Genomic DNA, 24931 nt, shown 5'->3' with positions numbered 1-24931 from the left:
TAAGGGGCATTTGTAAGGAAAATTTGGCAGTACTCAATAGCCACTGTAATGTTTAAGCTTGAAATAAACAAAGTGTGAGTATTCAATAAACTCCCAACTCCATCAAGCTATTTGCCTCTAATTTTAGAATGCCTACGATAAAACTCCAACAGTAACAACAAAAGTGACTGCTGTCATCACCTTCCCTGTTGGAGTGATGGCTCCACATTTGTAAAACAAGGAAATGTGATGATTATTTAAGAACTGTACTTTTTATGCACAAAAGTCCTGCCTGCCTGTGATAAAAATAAGCTGACAGCCTTTGGCTGTTTTCACATAAAATTTGTGTCCAGAATGTCCCTAGTTAACAACAGGCCTCCCTACTTTTAGCCTGCATGCTTTTTTTTTTTTTTTTTCCAGTATGAGAATAAGAATTCTTTAAGACTCAGCAACTTTTGCCAATCTTTTGGAGTTCTACTTCTCTAGCTTCATTTTTGAAGTATCACATACATACAGAAAAGTGCACAATTCATAAGGGTAAATTTTTACAAATTGTAAACACTTCTACTGGTGATAAACACCAGACAGACCAAGAATATAAGCAACCCCAGAGCCTCCCTCAGGCTGGCCCCTCTTCTCACCCCTCATCCTCATTAAAGCAAGCCACTAACCTGACTCCATCTCCATAGGCTAGTTCTGTTAGTGAAATTCATACAAATGCAGCTGTACAGTATGTTCTCTCTCATATTTTGCTTTATTTCATTCAATATTATGTTTGTGAAATTCGTTTTTATATTACTTTGTTACAGGAAGATGCCACCATTTATCCATGCTGCCATTGTCACATAGGGGGTTGTTTCAATGAACGTTTATAAGTTGTCCTGTAGTCAGGTGTACACATGTATTTTTTTTTAAAGATTTATTTATTTATTTATACAAGCACTGGGTATAGTCAGAAGTGCGGGAGGGTGAGAGAATTCACCAGAGCCAGAGCAGGGAACAGAACAGGCAGACTGATGAAGTACACTGTTGAGGAGAGCAGCAGGCACGGCAGGAGAGATCTGCACGTCATGTGGGACCCACGCCGCTGGCCGGGGATCAAACCAGCGCTGCAGAGGCTGTGGGCAGCTTCTCAGCCCAGCGCTCAACTGCTGCGCCACCCAGGAGGCCCCATGTATTTTTTTTTAAGATTTATTTATTTATGCATACAAGACCTGGGGTGCAGGCCAGAGGTGTGGGGGGTGAGAGGTTTCTCCAGAGACAGTGGGGAACAGAACAGGTGGTCTACTGAAATACATTGCTGAGGGGAGCAGTGGGAGAGACAGGAAAGGCCTGCTGGGCCATGTGGGTAGCTCCCTGGCTGGTTGGGGATGGAACTAGTGCTGCAGAGGTTGTGGATTGCTTCACAGTGCTGTGCTTAACCCCTTGTGCCACCAGGGAGGCCCCTTACACATGTATCTTATATTTTCCCAAACTGCTTATTTCATTTTACAGTCTGGCCAACAGTTAGGAGCATTACAGTTGCTTCATAGTTTCACCAAAACATTTCCAGTCCTTATGCTTATTAATTAAAATAAATGTTAATCTTATAGTGGAGTAGTAGTAACATCTCTCTATGATTTTTATATTTTAGTTCCCTGATGTCTGATCAAGATGGCCCTAAAGTTCATCTCAGTTTAGCTAAAGTTTGCACACATTCCTAATTATAGACTCCTTACATCCTAGAGAATTTCTGTTCCTCAAGGGAATATTTCAAAGATGCCAATTTTCTTCTGGGTCCCCAGTTTTACAACCCACAATCTGGGAGCTACACCTTTGAAATGTAATCATCAATAAAGATCAGGCCCAGTCTCCCAGGTTGGGTGAGAGAATAGAAATCTTACTTGATAAGCACGGGTAGCAAAAACAGAGGACCTAATCACCTTAACCAACCTCCATCCTAAAGCCTTCCAGTACTTTTCCACTAGTTCACTCTCAGTGCTTAAAATATCTCCAGCTCTTTGCTGTGGCAGAGTTGAGTTCAATTTTTCTCCCCTATTGAGTAGGGGAGTCCTGAGTAAAAGTCTTGAATAAAATCTTCCTTGTCTGTATAATTCTGTTCAGTGTAATTTTTCTTTGACATGACTAAAAAAGTTGACTGGTTTTACATGTACTTATTGATCACTTAACATCCATTAATTTGTGAAGTATCTCCCCATTTTCTAATATATAAATCACTTTTTTTTGGTCTCTCTGTCCACTGATGGACACATAGGTTGTTTCCATTAACTATTATAACCTGGTTATATATATCTATATCTGTTTATCTTTAAGCTAGTGTTTTGTTTCCTGTGGATAAATACTCAGAAGTGAAACTGCTGGATTACGTGTTATATTTTTATCTTTTTGAGGAACTTATTACTGTTTTACATAGTGACTGAACCATAGTCTCACCAACACCAGTTTTTTTTTCTTCTTTTTTTTGTGGGACCCTCGCCGGCGGCCGGGGAACGAACCGGCACTGCAGAGGCTGCGGGCAGCCTTGCAGCCCAATGCTCAACCGCTGCATCACCAGGGGAGACACAACACCAGTTATTTTTTATATTTGATTTGCATTTTGGTGCAATTTGACACCAAGGAGTGTGCTGCCCCCGACTTTATTCTTCTCAAGATTGCTTTGTATATATGAAGTCTTCTGTGGTTCCATACAGATTTTAGAATTTTTGATGTTATTAAAATATTTTAATATTTATGCAAATTGTATTTTAATATTCACAAAATTATTAAAATTTAAATATTTTTCCAATTGTTTATTGCTAATCTATATAAATATATAATTTATATTGATGAAACATAACTGATTAAATGCACTTTCATATATTCATATTTGAATATATTTATATAAACATGTCTATATATAGCCATGTTTTATAAAATTAGTTTTATTTCTTTCAAATTCATTCACACATGCACATAATGAGTATTTATATATATGTGGTGTGTGTCTGTATATAATGTGTGTGTATGTTTGTGAATATGTGTGTGTGACTATATAAATATACACATATACACATTTTGCCTTAAAGTATTTGCTAGGATCTCCATTCAGTATAATATTGAATAAAAGTAGTGAGAGAGGGTATTTTTATGTTATTCTAGATCAAAAGAATGTCTTTAGATATTTTACCATTAAATATGTTTGCTAGCGCTCTTTTCTTTTGTAGATACCTTTTATCATATTAAGGAAGTGCCTTCTCTTGCTTGTTAGTCTGCTAACAGATTTTAATAAGAACTAATTTAAAGTTAGATTTCGTTCTTAGTAATGGCTTTTCTATTTTCAGTTTGCTTTTACTCTTAGAGTATATGCCACACTCTGAAATTCTAGGGTATACAGAAAGACTCCTCCTCCTTACCAGGTCTTGAACTTCACTTTTTATGTTTAATATTTAATATGTTGAGACTGCCAAAATCTGTAGATAGATAGTGTCTATAATTTAACTGTAATTGTCTTTGGGGGGTTTGTTTTATATATATATATATATATATATAAAATCTCTCTCCATATATACATATATATATATATATATATATCCAAAAGGGCAGGTTTATTATAAAAAGGGAGAGAAGAAAAAAGGACATTGCATAGACACAAGTGGGTGGGAAAGAGCTACCCCTGAAAGGGACAGATTTGTTAAAAGAGAATGTTTGCATAGGCACAAGTGAGCAGAAGGGCTGCTGCTCTATTAGGGGTTTTAGATTCCTATTCTATTACCAGGCAGAAATCACTAAAGAGAAATTTCTAGGGGAAATGCAGAAAGTAATTCTATCAACGTGGTTCCATCCTCTGGTACCATGACCCCCTCAAATCTTAGATGTTTCAATTAGTCTCAGATTCCTTTAATATACATTAAAAATCTAGCTCCTCCATTTTGTAGTGGTTTAGAGCTAGAAGTCTATTTAATGGCTAATTATATATGCTTCTACTATTAATTTAACACCATTGTGTTATATGCTGTTATGCTACAGTGAATATTCAAAGAATAAAGAATTCTCTCATTTTCAAAAAAGTTATTATCCAATGGGATGTCAGAGACATAACAAAATACATAGTACACAAGTTGTGAGGGTTAGAGTTTAGACATTGCAAGCAGAGACTGGAGGAGTTAGTCATTCTGCCTGGAGCCTTTATTAGAACACATAATTGTTGCATTTATTCTTTGCATGCTGGGTAGTAAGGACTCCCTAGTTTGATATGGATATCAAGGGCTAATAAACAAATTTCTCACAAAATTCCAAATCTTACATTCCAAAAATTTCACTCATGAGCAACCTGTCCTAGTAGAATCATTGTTCAGTCACTTTGTTGAAATCTAGATAGGTTGAGTATGGTGCCTTAGGTCATAAAGCCATAAGATAGGAACTAAAATCCTGGGCTTAAGCTTTCTATGTTGTATTTTCTAAATATTTTAGTATATAGGAACAATGGTTTTGTAAACATCAAAAGGGAAAAGTGTACACTGAAGTTTATATGTGCACTGAAGTTTCATTTCTTGGAGAATATTGATTGATGCAATAGAATTGCAAATCTGACACTTTAAAGTTGTTGCTTGTTTGCAAAAGAATTCAAAGTAAAAATGTTTCCTCTAATTGAATTAAAACTAAAACTAAGTAAAACTATTTTTTCAGAATTCCAACATGGTAAGCACTTTCTCACTCCTCTGCCCATCATTGCACCTATGTTTTCTTTAGTCCACTTTCTTTTTCAGTGACTATGTTCTACATCAATAAATTTAACCTCTTAATGAACAATTAATGTGTCCATAATGATACTTTTAAATGCTGAAACACATTTCACAAAAATATCTAAACTTAAACTCATGATCCAGTTGATACTGTCGATTACAATCTCTTAAATCTATTTCATGGAAAAAAATAAGCCAGCCAGGATCTATTGCATTGATCTAGATTCAGACCTTCCATTTTGAAAACACCATTTTAAATAATAGCCAGTTATCTTTTTAAACATCAAATTAAGCCCTCCATTTCTCATTTCATTTTTCCAAATCACAAGTACATTAGAAGGCAGAATCTACTGGCACACAAAGTTTTCTATTGCCTGACCCTTCCTCCCTACAGGACTTGGTGCACCATTTCCTCCAGCCTGTCTGGATTCTTGATACAGTTCCCCTAATAGTCTTCCTCTCATCAGTTTCTGTATGTCCTTCAGTATTTGGTTTATGCTGCCTTCTTTGGGACCTCTCCCAAACCATCTAATCTGAATCTAATTCCCCTTCATGATAAGTTTTACCATGTAGTGAACATTTAATGATGATCACTCAAGGAACACATAGTATGTACCAGGGACTATGTTATTGCACACGCTGTGGTATAGATACTAACTTAGTTCTATTGATTACATAATTATATGGAGGCTTGGAAAAGTGCTACAACTTACCAGGTAATACTTCTGGTGGACTGTAGGTGAGTGACTTGAGCCCTCGCAATCTGATCCCCAGAGTTCTTACTTTTACTTTTTTTTTTCAATTTTTAAAAAATATTTTATTTATTTATTTATTTATTTTTATATTCCCCATACAATTCAAAATAAGGGAGTTCTTCCTTTCAAACATCAAACTAGTTGAGGACACAAATGGGTAGAAATTACATTTTGTCTCTGTAATCTCAGTCTCTCTGTGGACCCAGATTCTCTAAGTCTCTTAGACTTTGAAAAGATGTCTTAGGGTTTTTTGTTCATGCTGATGTTATGAGTTCCATACTTTCCATGTATTTCTTTAGTATTTTTACATGTAGTGTACTGTCCAAGGAATGTCAGATCCACATGGTGTCTGGCCCTTCCTTCCCTTTGCCTCAAGGAGCCTAGTCTGGTTTGCTTCTTGGACATGTGGCTTTTAAAGCATGGTTCATCCCTATCCTGAATGTTCTACTGTTTGGAGAATAAAGTGTTTGATCTCCTCTGTCTACTATAACTGGAGTTTTGCCCTCTGAGCTTAGTCAGTGATTAGTAATTTTCTGTGATAAACTCATCACTATAACCTGCTCAGGTGGTGGAGAGGCGTCTGATCATGACCATATCCTCTGCTTTGCTCTGGACTCATGTCTGTTGTCTGGTGTTGTCATCTCTATCAGGGGAAAACACACTTGTGTTAGGCCATGTTCAGCCGTGCTCTCTCAAGAGTCACATGGAGTCTTCTGGAGCTTTATCAAGCTCTCATCTTACTTTCTAGTTGATTAGTGCTATTTGGAGTCCATCCGAGAAATCTTGCCCTATCCTAGAATTGAGACAGTAGTCTCCTGTTTCTTTGTGGAAGTTTTATAATTTTTGCATTTATATCTAGATCAGTGGTCCATTTCCTTCCTCAGCTCCCTTCCCCCCATCATTCTTCAAGCCAGGTGTAGGGCTTCCTGCTTCCTCTCCAGCACTGCCCCCTTCTGCTGACCCCAGTCATAGCGTAAAAGTCTCTATGATCTTATCTACCAAGATGCTCCTAGGTATGTTTACCAGAGATTTAATGGAACTTAGAAATTCCTTGTTCCTCACAGTAAAACCTAGCTCTTTCTTTTGTTCTTTTCCTATGAACTCTTATTCCTTTAGATAACAAAAGCTATTTCATAAACTCTTTTTATCTCTACCTGTTGTGCAGGCTGCCTTTTGTTCAGGGGGAAAACAATGTACACAAAAATTTAACAGAGAAAAAGTTCACTCGTATATTTGGGGAAAAAAAAAATAACCCAACACATGCTCCATACAGAGGTTCCCAGCAGTTGTATAAAAAATGAGTTCTTCAGAAATGAAGATTTATGAAGGAATGTATGAAAACCTGGGCTTGGCTCCGGGAGAACTACAGCTGCATTAGAAGGAAAGAGGAATGAAAACCAAGTTGAGGGGTTGGTAGCAAAAAAAAAATGTTAGTTTAATACAGGAATGGGGAGACTAGTGTGGTTATAAGATTCGAAAATTCAGGAACAAATTCGAAAATTCAGGAACAAATTTCTCAGATCTTCCCTAATATTAATCTAAATGAAAATTTAATATTCTTTTCTGATATGTCAAAGGTAGATGATATTAAATTTATATTTGTTTTTCAACTCCAAAACACATTGTAGTGCTATAATATATACGATGTAGAGTTAATATTTTTTAAGGAGGATGAATTTTCATTCTGTAATAAGAAAATAGATTGTCTGTGATCTGATTCATTTTAGCCTTTATATGACTGCATGTGTGTATGTGTATGTGTCTGTATGTGTATAGATATATACATATAGCACCTTTATAAAGCTTATAAAGCCTTCTCATCCCAGAAATAATGTCCATTTATTGAGTACTTTGAATGTACTAGACTGGGGGCATACAAAGAAATAAGAAACTATTTCTTACTATTCTTCAAAAAGTTTACGGTTAGTAGTCACGGAGCATAACTGCATAGTAGTAAAATACTCTGCTAAGAGCTGTGACACATAGCTCCACAGACCACTTGAACATATTTCTGGAAGAGTGTGTAATGAAGTTATATGAGTCACCTGAGGATGTGAATTCATGGAGATTCTCCCCAGTGCATTGGGGATGCTTGTCCCTATTTATTAAATGCCTATGTTTGTATTGTCATTCAAAACTTTAGAAGTAGGTGTTTGTAGGGAGTTCATCATTGGCCAAAGGGAGGCAACTTGAAGCTGGAATTGCTAGGGAAAAGAGCAATGAGGGGCAACCTTTCTTTGTGGGAGAAGCAAAGGAGATACCCTATTTGGAAGTAAATATTAAGCAGTTATATTTTATAACTGAAATTTGTTGTGGCAGATGCTGGAAAATATGTGATGATTCTTTGGGGGAAAGAAATGTAAAATGGCATATGTCTGTTTGTCTGTCTAGCTCTCTGTATATAGCAAGTATTCTAAGCTTTTGGAATATTCCAAGGGAGGGAGCGATAAATACAATGCACAGTGTTTTTCCTCTGCGTAGATTAAAATAAGATTGAGAATGAAATTCATTTCTGCTTCTCTTGACTCATGACAACAGAATTTCCCTGTGGTTCAGAAATATTTAAAAAGAACAATAAGTAAGAATTTAATTCCCACGTGCTTGCTTAGCAAGCACCATACCAGTTAAGCACTGTTCTCGTGTCATTGTGCAGCTCCCCAGTGGGCCAGAAGAGAAACTTCTTAATTAGATTTCAATGGTCCTTGTTTGCCCATGTGCATTGTTCAGGGATATCTGGTGACTGATTGGCTAAGCATTTGCTCTAGTTTTTTGTCTTTTCTCTAGTGTTCTGCTGAGAAGTGACTCTCTTTTGTAACTTTGCAGTTTCCTCTGACAACAGGTTAAGTCAGTCTGCCCCTGTCACAGGCAGAACCTGATGGATGTCAGGGGATGAGACCAAATTAATTCAACAGGTGGCAAAGAACCCAGGGGAAGGAGGATACTGCTCCACGTGGATATGCTAATGCCGATTTCAGTGCATGATTATCATTCTGCAGTTCAGGAATAATTGAATTTGCATATCCCTAATGCTTAAGAATTGATTTCCTAAATGAGGAAATCTGGGGCATAATGACCATGTGCCTATGCATCACTGCACATTATTTCAGGATCCAAAGGAATCTGCAGAGAGTAAATTACTTAGTCCCTTTGGATAGATGGAATTTTCATGTTATCTTAGGAAAGCTGTGGGCATTTTTTCTCCTAATCGAATGAAATCATTCTCTGTTCTAAACATAGGATCAGAAAGTGCCTTGGAGGCTGCTGGGAGGGTAAATAATTAGCTACCCTACTGCCTAGAGAAATAGCTGAGAGGTTTTTAGAGACTCTGCACAAATGGGCTGGGATATTATGCAAAATTAGTTTTGGTTAGACTCTAATTTATCTAATTTAATATAATTATTGAGAAAAGTAAACTATGGACAGTTAGGAGAAAGGAATCAAGAGCTTATGCAGAGGAGATTGGACTGAAAAGTTCCACTAAAGAGATAATGATGCTTAGATAGGACTGGACTAACTGCTGCCACTTAACACTACACGTATTGAATTTGCCTCATGTCTACCTTATTGGAAACTTTGGGGGTATGTTATTTAAATTCAACCATTTAGCTATGCCAGCATTAAAGTCCTTTTGAGTAAAGGTAAATAATCATGTAATGTCATCATATCCAGCTTTTTGAAGTATGCCTAAATTTCATTCTCAACTTATTTCTTTGTACCCCTGCTCACAGGTAGAAATTAGAAAATGAAACAAGATTTTATGCTGCAGAAGTCATATGTTGAGGGACTGAAAGCTTTAGAAGGATGTTCATAATCAGCCAGTTCTCCCTGAAGTCTGAATCAGCTGACTCCAATAGCAGAGTATGGACACATGTAAGGCATATTATGGGCTGCTACGGCACTGGGATCCATTGGGGTTTCTCATGTATTGGGGAGGTTCAGTCAAAAGGCCTTGTGTTGCAGGAAGCTTTAGAAGTAGCTTTTGGATGGGTGTGGATATAAGGAGGAGTGAAGGTGATGGGACATTTCATTAAGTCATGGTTAGTAGAATATTTCCCTTCAGGTGCTCTTGTCAGAAAGGAGCTGAGGTTGGGCCTCCCCAGTGGCACAGTGGCTGAGCGCTTGGCTGAGAAGCTGCTCGCAGCCTCTGCAGTGCCAGTTCAATCCTCAGTCACTGGCGAGGGTCCCACATGGCGTGGCAGACCTCTCCTGCTGCGCCCGCTGCTCCCCTCAGCAGTGCACTTCATCAGTCTGCCTGTTCTGCTCCCCACTCTGGCTCTGGTGAATTCTCTCTCACCCTCCTGTGCTTCTGACTATACCCAGTACTTATACAAATAAATAAATAAATCTTAAAAAAAAAAGGAAGCTGAGGCAATCCAGTGGAGTTTAGTTATTTTTTTAAAGATTTATTTATTTATGCATACAAGAACTGGGGTTCAGGCCAGAGGTGAGGGGGGTGAGAGGATTCACCAGAGACAGAGTGGGGAGCAGAACAGGTAGAATGACTGAAATACACTGTTGAGGGGAGCAGCAGGTGACACAGGAGAGGTCTGCTGCGCCATGTGGGTAGCTCCCTGGCCGGGGATCGAACTCGTGCTGTAGAGGCTTTGGATAGCTTTATAGGTTGTGTGTTAACCCCTTGAGCTACCAGGGAGGCCCTAGTGTAGTTTAGTTATTAATACTCCGGTTGGGCTTCAGTCACATCAGCACCAGCATCTGTCTTCCCTCTTATGAAGCACAAAGAGATATGTCAGGAGGGCCCTTAAATTGAGAGCATTGTCATTCGGCTGAGAGGCAGCTGATGGTCAGTAGAATTTTGCAACATAGTTTTTGTCAAGATGTTTCAGCCGTCAATTGAAAGTGGATCAAGTTGTCAGGCACATGACACGCTGAGGATCCTCTGCTGGAAATGCTGAGAAATGTCGGAAGGGGTAGGAAGCCTTAATAAAAATGCAGGGGCTCAGACCTTATTTTTCAGTTTTGGAAATTTGCCATCTGAAAGTTTTTAGTAACTTGCAGAAACCACATGGAGCTAAGTAAGATTAAAGATTGGAATCCAACTCCATCAAATGCTGCAACTTGACTTCACCTGTTTTAATTTACTGCCTTTACTGAAATGGGAAGGGGCCATCCAGACTAATGCTGTCCTGTTATCGATCAGAGCCTTTAGCACTTGTGAGCCTCTTAACCTGGTAGCGAGTGTTGTCCCGGAATAGGCTTCATTCCAGTGAAGTCTTACTCAGACCTAGATTTCTCTAAAAAGCAGGCTTACAGCACTCAGAACCTTAACCACTGGGTTTTAATTGTTTCTCACTGTACTCTGTGAGTACTGAAGTTGAAAACATTCCTGTTTAACACATGAGGAAACAGAGCCTAAATGACTTGCCTAAGTCTGCATAATTTGTCCTTGCTTTATGATAAAGAGACGTCAAGTACTGTACTAGGTTTCAGCATTCTTTATTACCAAATTCTAACAGAGTGTTCCATGGGTAATCCCAATACTAACGGTAAAAGATTAATAATACCTATCATTTACTGATGAGGAAATGAGTCACAGAGTTCATGAAATTGTCTAAAGATAAGAAGATAATCAGTGGTAGTCACAGAATTCGAACAGACAGTCTGACTCCAGGGTCAATAGTCTTAAGTCCCCACACTTTACTGCTTATACTAATATTTGACTTGATATTTGACAGATTTTATAGTACTTTCTCATAAATTAACTCACTTAACTTCATAGTAATCATGCAAGCTAAATGTTATCATTATCTCCACTTAAATATGATGATGAAGAAACTCTGGGAGGTTAAATAACTTGTGTAAGGTCAAAAATTCTTCAAGGTCAAGTGTTTGGTCACATGAGAGTCTTCTTACTCTAAACTGATTCTATTCATTTATTCATTAAAGTGAGACTCTTTATGTTGTAGCTATCAATGGGCATTCATACTCTATAAATTTGTCTGCTTTCTCTGTGAACACAAAGGGGAATAGACTGTAAAAATTACCTCTACTTTTGCCTGAAGCCATGTCCTTTGCAATATGACTGTAGCTCCATCCATCAACGTGAGAAATCTAATTTTCCTCCCCTGAAGTCTGAATTGACTATGCAACTTGCTGTGACCAACAGAGTACAGCAAAAATAAAGTAAGAATTGCTAGCCCAGGTCTCATGAGGCTATGCATGCTTGTGATAGCTCTTATGGAATTCCTTCCAGAAGACCATGTGAACAAGTCTGGAGAATCTCCTGGACTCCCAGGGCCTCCTGCCAAGGACATCCTGGGGCAGTAGAAAGCAGTTATTGGGGCAGTTGATTGCAGATGAATGATCACCAAGACCAGAGGAACCATCCAGGTGGACCTAGCCCAAACAGTTGAACACTACAAGTATGAGCTAAAGAAAGGGATCTATATTTAAGCCATTAAGTTTTGGGTTGGTTTAATATGCATAAAGTTAAGTGACTCATCCAGGTGCTGCATATTTTATGATGTTTTTCTTAATTTGATGATATCCAATTCCTCTTCCATACTTCACTACAATTACTCAAAGATTTTGATTCTTTCAACCTATTAAAATTTATCCCACTTCAAATGTGTGTTCAAAATGTCTCATTGAGAACATTTTTGAATAGGGAAATATCCAGGTTTTGAGTCTCTTTTAAATTTGAAACTCTACTCAGCCAAAGGTTAGGTAGAGTCCAGTTTCCCTATTTTTATTTGCCTAGGATGTGAAGGTAAAGTGTAAAAGGGATTCTTTAAAACCATGGAGGAAGAAAACAATGCCTCAGGTCCTCCCCAGCGGCGCAGTGGTTGAGCGCTAGAGGTCTCAGAATAATGTGTTTGAAAGAGATATTATGTGATGATTATCTCTTCACCCCAAGCTGGTTGCTGCCTAAAACAGAAGGAAGAGAAGGAGGGAAGGAGAGAGAAGGTAACATAACTAATGTGTGGAGGTATGGTAGATTGCATTCTAATTGCACTAGCATCATATGGTTGTACAGTCATTGCCATTCTGATTGTACTAAAATATTTAGATTTTTATCCAATAGAAAATCACAGTGGATATGTTATGTGAAAAAAGTCTTAACAGTGCATTTCTATGTTTCACTTGTTTCTCTGAAAGTGGACAGTAAAATCAATGAAAGCAAGTGACTATCTCCTTTACATAATCATGCTTCTAGCATTAAGTTATTTCTGACTTGTGTAGAACATTCACAGATAAGGCAAACTCCCTACAAGGTCATTTGAACAAATGAACTTTATTTATTATTTACTAACTTAGCTGTTTATTTATTTATGCATTTATTTTATATATATTTACTTAGAGCCTCTACTTTTTACTAAGTGCCAGGGGAAAACAAAGAGTAGTAAGATGTAATGTATAATAGTGTCATTTAAAGAATGGCATCGGGTATATTATTATATATGGTAAGTTCACTAAGAAAGAAAGAAATACAATATTATGTGAGCAAGAGCTTATGTTGTTTGTTTAAAAACAGAGATACAAAGATAAAATAATACAATATTAGATATATCCTTTTGAATTGACATTTCTTCTTGAACTGCCTGATTTATGGGCTCATTTATTCTCACTTTATGGAAAAAAAATCACAAGATGTTTATCTTTATTTCAGAATATAAACCTTTTCCTCTAGAGCAGTACCCTGAATTTGCAAGGTGTTATTTCCCAGCTGGTGTTGTGACTGACTTTTCAGGAGACCACATTCTATGTGGCAAACTATTTCTGAAAGATGGAATATATGAGCTGTCAGTAGATCCCATGGACATTAGGGGTATTTTTTTTTCCATTCTGCAACATCATTATGCATGACACCAAATTAATGTTATAAGGCTTTTGAATGGTGTAGACAAATGCATGTTTAGCCTGTAAAGAACATTAGAGTCCAATGTAACTGTGATAGAGAATAAGAACAAATTATTGGTTCTTCTATGATTGAAGGGATCCAGTGGAATCATTTTGCCACCATGTGACTAGCTGATCTTAGAGTATGGTGCCATATTGAGGTCTCTTGGATGTTAGTAAGTTAGAATGAATCACTCAACAATGAGCCTGGGAAAGTCAACCTATTTTTTTTTTTTTCAGCCTGAGTGTTATCACCATTTCTACTATTATAGTCCTGGTTTTAGACTTTCATGTGGAACTTAGGATATTGACAGAATTTGGTGAATTGAAAGGCCCCCATCTTGTTAATTAGAATCCTCTCCAGCAATGGGATCTTGGAAGTCCATTTGCAAGTGGTACATTTACATATTTCCCTCCAAATCTACTTGTTAGCAATTGTCTAACATTGCTTATTCTAATAATAGGATCCTGTGTTCATAGATCCATATGGATTGTTACTTCCACATATCTCCTTTCCAGTGGAAAATTGGTTTTAACAATCTTCTGCTACAAGGAGTACTTCCCTTTCCTAAACTTTCACATCTACCCGTCACCTTTGAATGGAATCATAATGCTATCACTGCCCTCTTCCACCTGATACTAAACATACCACAAGGGACTTTTTAAAAATTATATTTTCCTCCTTCAGTCAAATATACAAGGGTTTCTCAATAGCAGTGCTATTGGTATTTTAAGTAGAATAATTCTTTGTTGTGGGGACAGATTTTTTGTGTGTGTATTTTAGAAGGTTTAGCAGCATCCCAAATGTCTTGCCACTACATGGCCATAAGATACCTTCTCCCAAATTGTGACAACCAGATATGTCTTCAGTGATTGCTAAATATTCTTGAGGAGCAAGATCAGCCCCAGTTGAAAGTCACTGAGGTAGAGTTAAAATGCATAATTATTTGGCTAGGCCAGTCCTATTTAAGGCCTGTGTTATGGCCTACTTTTTAGCTTAAACATGCTGCTGTTTATATGATAAATTGTAGTTGCTCTAGTCATAAGGGACTCCCCATGTACTCAAAACTGTGGCTTGGTAGAGGGGCATCTGTGTGCCAAGAGAGGACATGCTGTGTGTGTGCCATCTGCTCATGCAACTTTCTTATGCTTCAGAAACTGCTTGGGTTCCATCCCATTTATACCTTTTACATTTGATAAAGAAGAGCACTGACTTGGAATTTCTAGATAACACGCAGTTTGTGATGTACCTCAGTTTGAATGACCATGAAGAGATACACCGACCAAAGTATAAAATGAGGCAAGAGTAACTTGCCAAATAGCAGTTACTTTGTAAATAAAGCACAGAATTTTTATCCAGACTATCCTAAGGAATCAGATTTTCCCACCAGGGTTGTTACAGCTGCTAGACAGCCTCTCCATCTACCACAAATTTCAAGCATCATGGAGTCGGCTGTGAGAGCCAAGTGGCAGAGCTGCTTGCCCTGCAACCTGGATCAGCTGGATGGTTTCTTCTTGCTCTTCAGCTCACCCAAAGCTGAACATTCTTTTAATAATCTGATAAATAGATTGCAAATGCACAACTGAATGTGATATATGTTACCTGTAAAATCCTAAAGAACTCTGCCTCTTTCTTGGTAGAGAAATCAAGATTCAGGAATCTGTCACCTAAGAGCCTGCCAATGTTCCAGATCACTTGATCCCCCCAAATTATGGCTTCTATATTTGAAAGGGGTTCATCTCACTAAGGCATTTGCTGTATTTGGCACCCCTATGCCCTACTCTTACTAACATGATGAACAAGCTTGATATATTCTGGGGTGGTGAGATGATCAGGATCCCTGCAAACTAAATTGTGAAGCAGATAAGAACACTGAGATCGTGCTGTGTCTGAAGGTTAATGTTGTTTAACTCTTTCTAGTACACGAAAGCTATGGATTCTGGTGTGTTCTCTTTTTAGGATAAGGATAAATAATTGGTTAGATTAGTAGCATACTGTCTGCTGTAGATTATGTTAATTTCCTCCAAGTAAAACAGACCATATCTAGCAAATCAGCTGTAATGGAGTCATTACCTAATTAAATATATGACCATTCGTGGTCATCCTCTAGGACTCATCCATCTTCTGTAGTAGGCAAATTGGCGAGTTAAATAGCAAGGTGAGCAGAATCAATACTCTAAATCTCTCAATTCTTGAATGTCTCCTAGTTCTCATTACACTTACCACTTGAATGGTGGCACATATTTCTGGGATTTCCCCACGGATGCCATTATAATTTTGGTTTAGTATTTTGGTACAGAAAGAGAGTTCTAGAATCTTTCATTCACATTCCTACGAAAATACAACTTACTCCATAGGTCAGATTACAATTGTAGCTAGCTAATCTAAATTATTATTGGGACCCAAGGAAATGTACATGCAATAGATGAAGAACCAACTGGGATCATTCAGGTCAAAATATTTTCAATATTTGACCTCTAGAAAGTCCTCATTATTTCCTATGGCTCATGCTGACATGAGCCCTAGGGAGTAGCTTTGATTTAAATTGAACTTCTCACACCTCCCCATGTCTGGATAAATCTCTTTACTCAATGCCCACTTAGCCTGGTTAATGGCCACAAGGCCCTTTGGGGAAAGCCAGGAGGAAGATTTATGATAAGTACCTGTTAGGTTATTGCAGAATCCTCCCTCAAGGATATTCGGCTTTCTCTTAGTTTGAAAAGGTCTGAATCTGGAAAGTAACTGAAGTGTGAAGGGGTCCTATCACCATGGCTCAGGTGCTGCCTCCACTAGGCACAGAATGGTACAGGTGATAAATCTAAGTGGAACCTTAGATTCTGCTTAGGACCCTCCACCCTCGCCTGTCATATACACCATTATCAGTTAGCAATAGCCACTTATTTCTGTGGGTCAGACCACTGTGATCATTTTAGCCTTCTGCTGTTTATCTCAGCCAAGTATACTTTTTGCCCTCAGGCAGGTATTCCTTATTAAATGCTTATACCATTCTACATCCTCCAGCCTTATTGAAAGTCAAGTGGTCAATTCAAATTTATCTCTTACCAACAAATCTGAGAATATTCATCAGCAATTCTGGTTCTGTCCCCCAGCCACCACCCACTCTAGTTTCTCAAGTAATTGATAAAGGGGGGTTTCTTCTGGCCCCTTTTGTGAATTTCCTAGATATATTTAGGGGTAGACACAACATTATGCCACGATTCTTATCTCCCAAAATCTTTTTGATAAACATTGTTAATAAAATTATACCAATAAAATTTTTAATACTGAGGGGTCTCCCTGGTGGCACAGCGGTTGAGTGCTGGGTTGCAAAGCTGCCTGCAGCCTCTGCAGCGCCAGTTCCATCCCAGGCCGCTGGGCGAGGGTCCCACATGGTGCGCAGACCTCTCCTGCCACGCCCGCTGCTCCCCTCAGCAGTGTACTTCGTCACTCTGCCTGTTCTGCTCCCCGCTATGGCTCTGGTGAATTCTTTCACCCTCCTGCGCTTCTGGCTATGCCCAGTGCTTGTATAAATAAATAAAAAAAATTAATACTGAAATATTACAAAAAGCTTAAGATAAAAATTAGTTGTTCTCTTTCTCACCCTCCATACTCTTTATTCCCCCCTTTTTTTTTTTTTGAGAATTGAACACTCTTTTCAGTTTTGTGAGTTGGATTAGGAAGGAAGGAAGTAATGGAGGGCAATCTCTCCCCTCACGGCCCTACAGAAGTATTCTGCTTAGCCAGCCAGGCTGGGGCATTTGCTCCTGGAGAGAGTCCACATAGGAGTGCTGCTCACGTGGTGCATGTGCTCTGAGATCCTCTGGCAGGGTTGCTGCTGCCTTGTCATTGGGCTTCCATCCACTCATAGCAGGCAGGGTGACTGATCTTACCTAATTCTGTGCATTCACCTCCTCCTCTAGAGATTTAGATTCACAGGTGATGTTACCAGGCAGAGTTTAAGGAGCTCTCTGGGAGCCCCCAAACATGCCTGCTCTTGGTGGATTTTGCCATCTCAGTTTGCATCTCATAGCCATCACCTTCATCCTGCCTGGAAGAACTAGATTGGAAACTTATATCTTCAGAGGGTATAGTTTGTCTTTTAATTAGTCACACCCTCCAGTCAAAGGTGACTGGCCAGCCCGGTCTGGATACATAGCCATAAACGGCCCACATGAGATTTTAGCAGATTATTGACCATAAATCACCTTGCCCTCACCCAATAATCTAGACATTCTCACAGCTAAACCCAGAAAGGCAAGTAGCATATGTATTTGCTTTGTCTCCTGGCTCTCATTACATTCACCACTGAGGCATGGAAAGAAACAGAAACAGCCTTAGAGAGGCTAAAGCTGTTTGGCTTTAAACATTTTTTATTTTCTAATTGAATTAGAGTAAAAACAGTAGTTAAAATATACCCTTGGCTGTTGTCATGAAAATTACAATAACAAATTAACTTAAAATAGCCAATTTTCTCATGTTAGCAAGGATATAGTCACAATTAGAATTGTCATATGCCAATCAACTTTTTTTTTTTTTAATTAGGGGGCATTAAAATGAAACAATGGCGGGGAATGGCCAGAGGGAATGTTTTTCTTGCTATATAAAGATTCGAAGATATTTCTTGCTATATAAAGATTTGAAGAAAGGGGGCAGACTTCTTTGGCAGATGATGCAGATTCTTTCTGGATTAGTGTAAGGAAGACGACGGCTGAACTAATTCTGGTTCATCAGGAGTTGCTGAATTGAAAATAGAACCTTCTAGGTCATGTTTCTGTCCTAATTCTGTAAATTACAAAAATTCTTCAAACAAGTGTCCATTTTTGCTTAAATTAGCCGGAACCAAAATAAACACAAAATATTATTCTCATCCTTAATTTGAGAAAACCGAGGCTCAGTTTAATTTAAACTCTTTTTCTCTGCCTATTTTTTCCATCTGGGTGGGGGAAAGTGACAATGATTGTGTCAGTCAGTAGGACCAGATACAGTTTTTTTCAGAAGGGGCAAGTTATCTGTTTCTCTTCCTTTTCCTTCCCATTACTGCCTTGCTCTGTGTGTGCACATCAGACTAGAAGAAGAAATAGAGAAGGGATGCTTAAAATGAAGACTTTTGGGAAGATCATGAGCCTTAGAGACAGGCAGAGACAGGTTTAAATTCAGCCTCTACCAATTTCTAGCTTGTTATTGGGGGAAATCACTTCCCAGTTACCAGAAGTTTTAAATGTATTGTAACTATTGTTGCCAACTTTGAGACCAGGAAGACAGCTGCATATGGAGGGAGGCTTCTCTGTCTAACTGCTACATCTGGGTTGCCTTGACATAACCAAGTTGCCTGGGGCCATCACTGCCTTTTCAAATGCCCTCTGTTCCTTGGAAGAGGCCAAATTGAATGCATTACCACTTCCCTCCATGTACAGATTTGCTTCAATTGGGCTATAAACATAGGCAATAAATAACCCTGAGTTTTTGTGCCAGGTGATCCTTGCTACCTAGACTAGAGACTCGAGGGAACTCCAGGATTCGCCCTGCCACAGTTTTCTGTGGTTCCCAGTGTGCTGGGCCAAGAGTGTTAGTGTGATTCCCTTGGGGTCCCTTCATGCTCTCTATTACAACCTTCCGCCCCAGCTCAGTGAACGGAAGTTCAGTAGGATTGCCCTTGTGCTTTTCCTGATGACACCATTGTAAGCATTAGGTGCATGAATAGTAGACTTCTTTAGTGCTGCAGCAATATATAATTGGTTGCATTTATTTCAGTGGGGTTTTGTGGGTAAAATATTTGGGTTTGGGGCACTTGCCTTGAAATGCTTCCTAATCCAGACTTCTTTTGTTGTTGTGTCTGCTTTCTGCAAATAGACAAATAAATGTTATTATATACATGTGAAACAACAACAAAAAAAAAAAACTAAAACTTTACTGGCTGTTCAGTGAATCCTAATTTTCCTTCATTTCATCCCTGCTGCCCTTATCTAGGAAGTGAGATCATCTGACTAGAAGAAGAAACAGAATAAGGTTTAAATTCTAGCTCTGCTTATTTCTAAATTGTTGGGGAAAATTACTTTCCCTTTATGAGAAGCAGAATCCTATTTTATTTTACCCATAAGTGATATATCTTTTAGTACTGTTGTTAGTGATAGATTTATTTTTACTTATTTTATAGCGTAAGTCATGTATGTAGTAGACACATAAGGTAATCCATAATTTATCAGAAGCCTACCCCTCCTTTAGAATTAGTATATAATTTTTGAGGTAAAAACCAGTGTATTCATTTATTTTTTACCTTTTAAAAATTGAGATAGAATATTATATTAGTTCAGATATACAATACAATGATTTGATTTAAGTATATATTGAAAAATGATTGGTACAGTATCTAGTTAAGATCCATCATCACCCACTCACAATGTTCTTTCTTGTGATAAGAACTTTTAAAGATTTACTTTCTTAGTGACTTTTAAATATAAAATATAGTATTATTAACTATAGTCACCAAACTGTACATTACATCTCTAGGACTGATTTTCTGGAAGTCTGTATACTTTTCACTACTTTCTTCCTTTCACCCATCTGTATGTCTTTTTTGAGAAAGTGTCTTTTTTATACTCTGCTCATTTTTAGATTGCTATTTGACTATTGAGTTCTATGAATTTTTTATATAGTTGTTCACTCCTTATATGATGTATCATTTGTGCATATTTTCTCCCATTTAGTAGCTTGCCTTTTCATTTCGTTTGGGGTTTCCTTTGCTGTTCAGAAGCTTTTTAGTTTGATGTATTTCCACTTACTTTTGTTTTTATGGCTTTGCTTTTAGTGTCAACTCCCAAAGAAATTATCACAAGACTTATGTCAAGGAGTTTGCTGCCTATGTTTTTCCTCAGAGTTTTGTGGTTTCAGGTCTTGTGGTTAAGCTTTTTATCTAGTTGAGTTGACTTTTGTGTATGGTGTGAGATAGGGGTTCGGTTACATTCTTTTACATGTGACTGACCAGTTTGCCCAACTGTTTTTATTGGAGACCTTCCTTTCCCCACTCTATAGTCCTAGCTCCTTTGTAAAAAATTAATTGACCGTATGTGTGTAGGGTCTATTTCTGGGTTTTCTATTCTGTACCATTAATCTAAGTACCTGAATTTATGCCCAAACCATGTTTTTTTGATAATTATAGCTTTATAATATACTTTGGAAACAGTCCATATGATGCCTGTTTTTTTTCTCAGGATTGCTATTGCTATTTGAGGTCTTTTGTAGTTTCATACAGATTTTAGGATTACTTTCTCAGTTCCTGTGACTTGTGCCATTGGACTTCTGATAAGGTTTGCATTAAATCTACAGTTTGCTTTAGGTATTTTAACATAGGTAGACACCATAAGTCAAGGCAAATTTTTTCAGAAACTTACCCTTCATTTATAACTGATATAGTTTTTAAAATTAAATATATTTTGGATACATATTTGACTCCTTATTGACTTTTTGAGTTTCCTTTATGATATAATGCTGTCATATTTATTTTCTAATGCTGCTGTATCAAGTTACCACAAATCTAGTTTGAAAAAAAGTATTCTCTTACAGATCTGGAGGTAAGAAATTTGAAATGAATTAAACAGGACTAAATTCAAATTGTTAACAAAGCTGGTTCCTTCTGGAAGCTCTAGGAAATATCTATGGTCTTGCCTTTTCCATGTCCTCTTCCTCCATCTATAAAGACTCTCTTCTCTGACCGCTGCTGCATCTTTCCATCTCTGTCTGAATGTAACTCAAGGTGTTGCTATTATGAGAACCCTTGTGATTATCTGGGTCCACACAGAAAATTCAATTTAATTCCCCTATCTCAAGATCCTATTTTGATCACATATACAAAGTTTTTAAAATTCCAGATTAATGGATATCTTTGGGGCAGGATTATTATTCAGATTACCACAATATTTAACATTGCAATAAGAAATACGATGCTTGCTTTGATGAATTGAACATTTTTGCCCAAAGTTCAGCTTGGTTGATATTAAGAGTATGGCCCTGTATTTTTTTTTTTTTTGGTTTGCACTTCCCATTATACTGATTTACCTGTTAATTTTCACTATCTCTGGATAATTTGGTTTAGGTGTATCTCTTGCATACAGAACATAGATTGTAGTTTGCTTTGTGATTCAATCCAAAAGTGTATTTTCTTGAATAACCCATTTATAATTTTTGGTGAAATATAAAGTCATCAACAATGTCCCTCATTTTTCTGTTTTATGATATTTAGAAATATATATTTTATTTTGTCATCCTTTGACTTATTCTTAACTTTATAAGTAGAAATATGCAATGTTTAACATCAATTATTTCAGTGAAAATTCTCTGATCATTTAGCAGATCATTCATCAAAAAGGCACACACATAACAGTATTTTCAGAGGCTTTGCAAAGTCAAATGACTTGTAACCACTAAAACTGAGTGCATGCTAACAGTCTTGGCTTTTACCGTCTTTAGCCTGAAGTGTGGTTGCTCTATAATCTCTTTAATATTTGATGGTCAATTCATTTTATTTTCCAAAGAATAACCTGATCTTTGTACCTAGATGGTCCAAGGATTCTTTATATTTCATGTTTAACACATTTCCTTAGATTACTTTTGTGTTGCCTTTTGGTACATCAGTTACCTTTTGTATATTTTGTATTCTTACAATATGTGGATTAGAATATCTCTTTTCTCTTAATTTTAAACTCTAAATGTTCTCTGTACTTGTTTTTACTTTCCCTGGAGGGATCCCAAGTATGTTTTGCCTACTTTACATGTCAATACTCTTGTCTCTAAGGCATTTTCCTCTTTCTTCCTTTCATTTTCTCTTCTTGTTTCTATTCTCCTTGTCTTTTCATGTTTTTTAGAGGTAAATTTACTTTGTCTAAAGTTTTCTTTTTTATATCTTTATTTAACCATTTTATTTCTTTTGTGTCCATTTCTTTCCTAAAATATTATAAGTTTCCATTTCACCTCCTCCTTTGACTTATTGACCTCTTCATCTCTTTGCTAAATTTTTATTTCGCTGCAGTAGGGTTCCTCTTCATAGATGAAATATTTCAAAATAATTTTTTGTTACTGTTTTTCATGTTGAATTGTGGTTTGCAGTTTTTCTCTGCTTTATGATGAGAGTTTTCTTCAGGTTGTTTTATTTTTCAGGTTGTTTTTCTTATGGTATCTCTTGGTGGATGCTTTACTTATACCTTTAAAAATACTTGTATTGAATTATTGAGTGCATTGGGTTTTCCTTGCCTACCTATTATATTAGAGGATCTTACCTAATTTGAAAGGACTATTATCTTTATTGGTTTCTTAACCAAAAAATATTGGACTTTTTATTTTAAGTGACAACTTTTTACATACACTGCAACGTTCAAGAGGGCTTCAGCTACCAGAACTGATTTTCAAAATTCCTTTTATCAACTGCTACTACCAAGGATACTTACATTACTATATAGGATTTCCTTTTCTTCTCTCTTTCTCTCTCTTATTATAGTAACTTTGGTTTACAACACTGAATATGATTTAGAGGTATAGCTTCAAGTCTCTTCATATATATGTTAGTTACCATACCACATCCACTGCCAGGGCGCCTACAGTCCTCCCACATAAGCCATTGTGCCCCCTGTAGACCCTGCTCTCCACCTTCCACCACCCCTCTTTAGCATTCCATATATTACTGAAGTTTGTGTTAAGTCCCTACAAAAAAAGAACATATAAAAATAGAAACTGTTTTTTTTAGATTTTGGCCTTACTATTACCTCATCTACCAAAATAAGCAAATGCATGTAAAATGCTATATTAATTAATTTGAACATGCTGAATTTGAACCTATTTCCAGAAAGGATAGGCCTTTTATTATTAGTGCTTTGAAAATTACCTTCAATTATTTAGCAAATATCCTAGGTCAAAAGCTGGAGATGGTGCATATCAAAACCACAATAAGATACCATTTCACACTCATTAGGATGTTTCCAATTACAAACACAGAATGTAGTATATTTGGTGAGGATGTGGAGAAATTGGAAGCCTTGTGCACTGTTGGAAATGTAAAATGATGAGGTCAACATAGAAAATACTGCCACAATTAAATAAGATACGTTTAAAAAGAGTTACTTCCATCAGAAAATAATTGGAAATAAAAGGAATTTAGATTGAAAATGAAGAAGTAAATCTATCACTCTTTGCAGATGATATGGGGCTACATATGGAACACCTTAAAAATTCAACCAAAAAGCTACTATTGATAAAATGATAAATGAATACAGTGAAATGGCAGGCTACAAAATCAACATTAAAAAATCTGTAATATTTTTATATACCAGTAGTGAATGAGAGGACAAAGAAATTAAGAAAATTATTCCACTCACTGTCACATCAAAAAAACTCAAATACCTAAGAATTAACCTAAGGAGATATAGGACTTATATAATGAAAACTACAATACTCTGCTAAAGGATATAGAACAAGGCATAAAGAGATGGAAAACATTCCATGTTCATGAATGTGGGGAAATCAATTTAGTCATAATGAGTATTTTTCCATAAGTTATATAAAATATAAAATAAAGATGGCTTTAGATATATTAGACCTCTATGGCAAAGGAAATTAAAGCAAAAATAAACAAGTGGGATTACGTCAAATTAAAAAGCTTTTATATGGCAAAAGAAAATATAAGTAGATTTACACATTACACAATCAAAAATATATTCAACTTAGTAACAACAACAAAGGACAAAATTAATAATTGGGCAGCAGAAAGCCAATAGATATGTAAAATGTTCAAAATTACTTTTATTAAGGGAGATGCAGGTTAAAACCACAACAAAATAACATCTTACACCTGCGAGAATGGCACTCATATATAGTGTTGTAAACCAATGTTACCTCGATTAAAAAAAAAAAGAATCCCTTAGATTGCATTGATAGTTTCATGACATACTCTTATCTTCAAATTTACCAAGCTTATGCTGTACAGTCTTTTTGTATGTTCATCATACTTCAATAAAGTGATTTTTAAGAATAAAGAATAAGTAAAAAAAAAAAAAAGAATCCCAGTAACATACGTGGAGGAAAAAGAGCCATTGTTGGTGGGATTTTAAACTGATAAATTTACCTTAAGCTAAATTTTTTTTTTTATAGAGGCATGTTTTATTTATTTATTTATTTGTTTGTTTGTTTGTTTGTTTGGTTTATACATGCACTGGGTACAGTCAGAAGCACGGGAGGGTGAGAGAATTCACCAGAGCGGGGAGCAGAGCAGGCAGAAGGACCGAAGGACACTGCTGAGGGGAGCAGCGGGCGGCAGGAGAGGTCTGCGCGCCATGTGGGACCCTCCTCTGGTGGCCGGGGAGCAGCCGGGGATCGAACCGGCGCCGCAGAGGCTGCGGGCAGCTTCGCAACCCAGCGCTCAACCGCTGCACCACCAGGGAATCCCTAAGCTAAAATTTGAAATGCAGTTGGGGTATCTATCCACAAGTACACAAAACCATAACTCCAATATTATATGCTCTACAATGTTTATTGCAGCACTAAACTATATGCATAGCTTGGTCATGAAAGCAGCATAGTGGAATACTATTCAGCCAGAAGGGAAGAGGAAATGTTATCATTTACAGCAAAATGGA

Source organism: Talpa europaea, assembly GCF_964194135.1.
Source record: "Talpa europaea genome assembly, chromosome: 11".
NCBI lineage: Eukaryota > Metazoa > Chordata > Mammalia > Eulipotyphla > Talpidae > Talpa > Talpa europaea.
The sequence above is the reverse complement of the archived record's forward strand: the minus strand, read 5'-3'. Positions refer to the sequence as shown.